Raw genomic sequence first — 6,028 nt, forward strand, 5'->3', positions numbered from 1 at the left:
GTCCTGGAACTCACTTTGTAGACCAGGCTGGCCTCAAACTCAGAAATCTGCCTGCCTCTGCCTCCTGAGTGCTGGGATTAAAGGCGTGCACCACCACCCCCGGCTGATTTTTTTTAATTATATTTTATGTGTATGGGTATTTAGCCTGCATGATTGTCTGTGTACCATCCTTGCACATGTGCCTGTGGAAGCCAGAGGAAGGTTTGGATCACCTGGAACTGGAATTACATAGTTGTGAGCTACCTACCAGGTGGGTGTTGGAAACTGAGTTTATGTCCTATGGAAGAACAGCTATCTTTCTAGCCCATAATTTTATTTACTTTCGAGACAAAGAATTACTATGTAAACTAGGCTGGTTTCAAACTCACAAAGATCCCCTTGGATGTCGGAATTGAAGGTGTACACTACCAACTCTCATCAGTGGTTTGACTACTGCAGCTCTAACCCAATCATGATCTTTATTCATCTCACCCTTGAGTTTTTAAAATTCAACTGTTTTTCTCATCTGGGTTTTTTTCTCCCATACTAGAGTTCTCCTGTCTTCATCCTAACAAAATAAAAACGAATAGAAAACACCATTCTTCCTTTTTCTCTGACAAAGCCAAAGTTTCCAAAAGCATTTTATAATGTCCCCATTTCTCTTTCTTCTCCAAACTATTGCAATGTCTATTAACTATTACCAATCTCTTGGTATTAAATTCAAAAGATATTTCTCAGACTTCTTCTCTCTTAAGAAGAGGCTAATTCTTTGAAATAGTTTTTACTCCCTATATTGCCAGCTATTTATTTATTTATTTTGCTTTACTCTTAGAGGTGCTTGGAAGAATTCTTGGGGCAAGTGGTTTAAAATCCTTCAGTAACTCAATGGGCATAAAACGAATTCTAGGTTTATTATTCCAAAATTTACAAGACCTTTGAAGATCTAGCTTTCTCTCTAGCTTGATCCTCAGCCCTGATGGCGGTGGTCTCGGGCTAAAAGGGCTCTTCCACTCTCCTCCAACCCAGTGATAGTCTACTCTGAAATAGGATCTCACTATCAGTCTGGCTTTACATTCCAGGTGTCAAGTGATCCTCCAGCCTCGGCTTCTGATAGCCTGAGGATTACATGGTGTGAGCTACCATGTCTTCCCATTTTCTTTTGTCTCAGAAAGCGAAATCTTAAACTTCTAACAAGAAACTTCCAGAAGGCGCCGCGTTGTTGTTGTTTCCACTGCCTGGAAAACTCTTATCTCGTGAACTTCCGGAGGAACTCCTACTTATCCTTCGTGACTTTAAGAGTAATTTCTTGCGTCAATCCTTCAGACATTCTTCAAAATAAATGTTTTGTTCATTGTTGGCCAAAGGTGCCTCGGAATTTCTGTGACCGTATTCTGTTAACTGAAAGGTATTTACGCATCTATTTCCCTCGCTTAAACGGGCCACAACACCCTGTAGGCTTTGGCAGTCGGAGTTTTTCCTTGGCCTTCAAACACTAAAGCGTCCCGCACAAGACTGCCTTTCAGGTACGTTGGTTGGACGAACTCCTCCCAGGGAGAATCCGACGGGTTAACGGGTGAGTTCCCAGGATCTCCGCTTGCGTGGCAGGAGATTTAACACCCCCTCCGCGGCGATTGGCTCCAGCGGTAGAGGTGTGTCTGCCCCGAGGCGCCCCGCGACTACGCAGGCGCACAGGTCCTCCGGGCGCATGCGCGCGCGCGAACGCGCACCCTGTCCGGTCTTGTAGAGTCCGAGAACTGCCGGGGCTGGAGAGGAGTGGCCGGAGCAGCCCGGTGAGCCTTCTGGGAAGTGGCTGAGGGAGCTGATCAGCGGGACAGGTAGGATGATGTCCCAAGGAGAAAGAGGGTGGTGGTGGTGGTCCAACGTTTTGGGGGTCGGACTTGAGGGGAGAAGGGAGCTCCGGCCAGTTCTTGGTGGATTGGGCCGAGAAGGAGATCGCCAGGCGTTGGCGACCAGCGCGAGCCCTCGCAGGAAGGGAGGCGCTATGGTGGTGCCCTGTACTTGGGTGGTTCGGCTCCTCATCCCTCACCTTCAGCCTCACCTTCAGTATTAACAGACTGTCCGGTGGCCCTAATGAACACATAGTTCTGAAATAGTTGTTAGAAGAATGACCCCGAGGGTCCTGGCGTTGCAGGCTCTACTGTCTAGGAAATTCCCTGCTTATCTTGAGGCTTCCCCGCGGGAAAGCGCCAAGAATATGGTCAGTCAAAAGATGAATTTTTTTTTTCCTCAATTCGGTTCGTGGGTGAGGAAAGTATTTTAAAGTACTGTTACACTTCTTTCCTTCGTCCTTAATCATTAGTCACTGCACTATTTGGAAAAGCAAACTGGTGGTAGAGGAAGCGAAAGACATCCGAGTTGAGGAAAAAGATCTTTCCCTTCTGCTGTTTGTCATCTGGGTAGGTTTGCGCTGGGGGGCTGGGGTCAGGGATGGGATTACAGGAGAGCTCAGAAACTGGCAGCTTTTTGACAGTGTTCTCAGCCTTGTGAAAATAGTATAGGTTGTTTTTTTTTTTTTTTTTAAATTTATTATGTTATGTACATGAGTACACTGTAGCTGTCTTAAGATACACCAGAAGACAACATCGGATCCCATTAAAATGGTTGTGAGCCACCATGTGGTTGCTGGGATTTGAACTCAGGACCCCTGGAAGAGCAGTCAGTGCTCTTAACCGCTGAGCCATCTCTCCAGCCCCAATAGTAAAGTTTCTTACTTGAAGATATTTTAAGGATAGAAATAACGTCATTTGTCCTGCTGCCTTTTAAGAGCATTTTAAGATGTCCTGGTAAAATGCTAGTAGTTCAGTCATAGCAAAGTAAAACAGATCCTTCTCACGTTCTTTTTTTTTTTTTTTTCTTGGAAAATACTATGCGTAAATTCTGTGAGGCTCTGGGCAGTGGTGGTGCACACCTTTAGTTCCAGTACTTGGGAGGCAGAGGCAGACGGATATCTGTGAGTTCAAGGTCAGCTTGGTCCAGTGAGGCATTACTTTTAAAGCATTTTTTTTTTAAAAGACAAGATCTCACTATGTAGCTCAGACTGGCCTGGAATTCATGGAATTCAGAGATCTGCTTGCCTCAGTCTCTCAAGTGCTGAAATTAAAGGCATTCTCATACACACAAAGCTTAAGTCCTTTGAAGTCCAAATTTGTGAAAGCTGTTTCATAGCAAAGTAAGAAAAGTTAGTATTTCTGTTACTGGCAAAGTTGATGCCCGAGGATTCCACTGAGCACTTGTTACTTGTTCTTTTGGTAAGAGGTTATGCGAAAGAATTCATTCAAGTAGATAATAACAAATTGGAAACACTTTTTCTTACCATGCTTCTGGGACAGGCCATATTAAAGTAAGTTAAATGATTAAACTTAGCCTGTACCTTAAATAATTATCATTCTTCGCGAGACTTCTTGTTTCATTTTGATTTTTAGGTGGCTTCTTTTTGGGGCGGGGTCCCCTTTCTACATTGTAGCAACCCATAAAACCAAGTAAGACTGGGCCAGAATTGGGAGTGGGTGGCTGGAGTCCCAGGTGAGTGTCTAGTGACACCCTATCCTCTATCAGGGAATGTCAACAGGCCCCGATCCTGAGAGTCTTTTGTGAGTAATTCCAGTTGTTCTGATTAAGATGGTAATGCTTATTTATGCTCTGAGAATAGTGTTCCATGATCACATATTTAATGCTGCTGAGATGGTTATATAGGCCAGCCTCAGCGACCTCATGAAACCTCATCTCTGAACAACAATTAAACAATAGATACATATTAAATATATGTCTCCCAGTTAGTTCTCTCAGCCTGGTGGCTGTTCAAAATCTGAGCTCTCAGCTGTTGCTCAAGCTCCCTCTTCCTGCTGCCGTGCTCCTTGACCATGATGGTCGGATAAATGGTTTCTTGTGTAAGTTGCCATGTTCATGGTCCTTTGTTCCAAGAATAGTAAAAATGAACTAAGGTAGAAGCTGCTACTGTTTAGACCAGGACAGAAAGAATATATATATCTACATATAAACCATATTGAACACTCTGTTCTAGGCACTGTTTTGTTTTAGCATTTGGTACTTGAAGATTAAACCTAGGTTTCCTCCTGTGTGCTACGTACGCTTTCCTCTGAGAGCTGCTCTCCTAGGGATAGGTGCTGTTATAAATGTTTTGCATGAGTGAACCCTGTAATACTTACTGGATTTAAGCATGATTACTCTTACTCAATTAAGAAACTAAAATATAGGGCTGGTGAGGTGGCTCAGTGGGTAAGAGCACCCGGCTGCTCTTCCAAAGGTCCGGAGTTCAAATCCCAGCAACCACATGGTGGCTCATGACCATCCGTAACAAGATCTGACTCCCTCTTCTGGAGTGTCTGAAGACAGCTACAGTGTACTTACATATAATAAATAATTCTTAAAAAAAAAAAAAAAAAAAAAAGAAACTAAAATATAAAAGTTAAGTAAGCAATAGTCCGAATTTGAAAACACTATGTCAGCTTTTGCCTGTTATCCTAACATTTGGGAACCAGAGGCAGGAGTATTGCTGGGTTTTTGTTGTTGTTTTATATTTTAATTATCATTTTTGTGTGGGGGAGGGTGTGCACACATACGGTTGTCAGGACAACTTGCAAGAGTCCATTCTTTAATTCCATCGTGAGGGTACCAGGGTTCAAATTCAGGTTATCAGGCTTGGCTTCAGGCACTTTTGCCTGCTGAGCCATTTTGAGCGCCCAGATTGATTTGAAACTAACACGGTCTAAATAGTACCAGCTTCTGTCTTAGCTCATTTTTATTATTGCTGTGGCAAAAGACCTTGACCAAGGCAACTTACTGAAGAAAGCACTTATTCTGGCTTACAGTGTCACAGAGGGCTAAAGTCCATGACCATCATGTGAGGGAACGTGGCAGCAGGCAGAGAGCAAGCTTAAGCAATAGCTGGGAACGCCAATCTTGAGACACCACCACCAGGCAGAGAGAGCTGGGACTAGCATGGGCATCTCAAACCCCAAAGCCTTTCCCCAGTGACACAGGTCCTCCAACAAGGCCACACCCTCTAATCCTTCCTTCCCAAACCATTCTATCTACTGGGGATTAAGTATTCAATAGATGTGTCTTTTAGAGCCATTTTCATTCAAACCACCACAGCAAGTGTACACACATGTCCCAGTCAGGGGACAGCTTGTAAGAGTTCTCTTTTTCCACCTTACGAATTCCTGGAATGGAACTCAGGTCATCAGGTATGTGAACAAGCACTTTACCTACTAAGCAGCCTCACTGGCCCCAGGGACATCATTCTTTAATGTTCTTTGGAATTATTCTTTTTAGAAACCTCAGTACTGATGCTCTCTCCACATGTATATACCCATTGCTCGTTTTAGGCTCTCTTGGAAATTCCTGAACACATCTAATACGATGCATTTTTGAATCCACTAACCTGAGAGGCTTGGAGGGAGTTTCCATGTAAGGTGAAGCGTTGTCATCTATCCTCACCTAAACTTGTTATTTAACATACTTAATCTGCCAGGTTGTCATCTTCCCTAGACAAGTGGCAGAGGAGCTGCCAATGTCTGCGTGGTTTTTTTACCTTCCACACGTGCACTATTAATGTCATCGATCATATCTCCCCAGGATTATACCCAAACTGTTTAGGGTAGAACTGTGGAAATTCCAAAGCTGACAGAGGCTTGAAGGCTGGGCATTAGACACCAGTTAAAATACCCAATTCTGTAAAACTGAAGTGTAATTTGGGGTTTTGTTTTGTCTTTTGGTTCCTGATTTCTAGTGGTTCCCTCTGACTTGCTTGATTTTTTTCACTGAGTCATGTGTTTCCCTATATTTTGAAACATATATGTTTATAATAAATATGGTAATTTTTGTGGTAAACTTGTCTCATTTGCATACTTTGGGTGTGGGAGCTTCACATAAGAATGGCTAAAGTTATCCACTTAGAAGAATGTACAAGCCGGGCGTGGTGGCACACGCCTTTAATCCCAGCACTCGGGAGGCAGAGGCAGGCGGATTTCTGAGTTCGAGGTCAGCCTGGTCTACAAAGTGAGTT

The 6,028-nt window shown here is 43.6% G+C and overlaps 1 protein-coding gene across 1 annotated transcript in view; it reads left to right on the forward strand.

The window, feature by feature from the left end:
* Positions 1 to 1,705: 1,705 nt before the first annotated feature.
* Positions 1,706 to 6,028, forward strand: part of Snap23 (synaptosome associated protein 23) — a 33,497-nt gene continuing 29,174 nt past the window's right edge. The window contains exon 1 of the mRNA XM_029535747.1: positions 1,706 to 1,814. The gene's annotated coding sequence lies outside the window, so the exon portion shown is untranslated. The remainder of the gene's footprint in view (positions 1,815 to 6,028) is intronic.

Source organism: Mus pahari, chromosome 3 (assembly GCF_900095145.1).
Source record: "Mus pahari chromosome 3, PAHARI_EIJ_v1.1, whole genome shotgun sequence".
Lineage (NCBI taxonomy): Eukaryota > Metazoa > Chordata > Mammalia > Rodentia > Muridae > Mus > Mus pahari.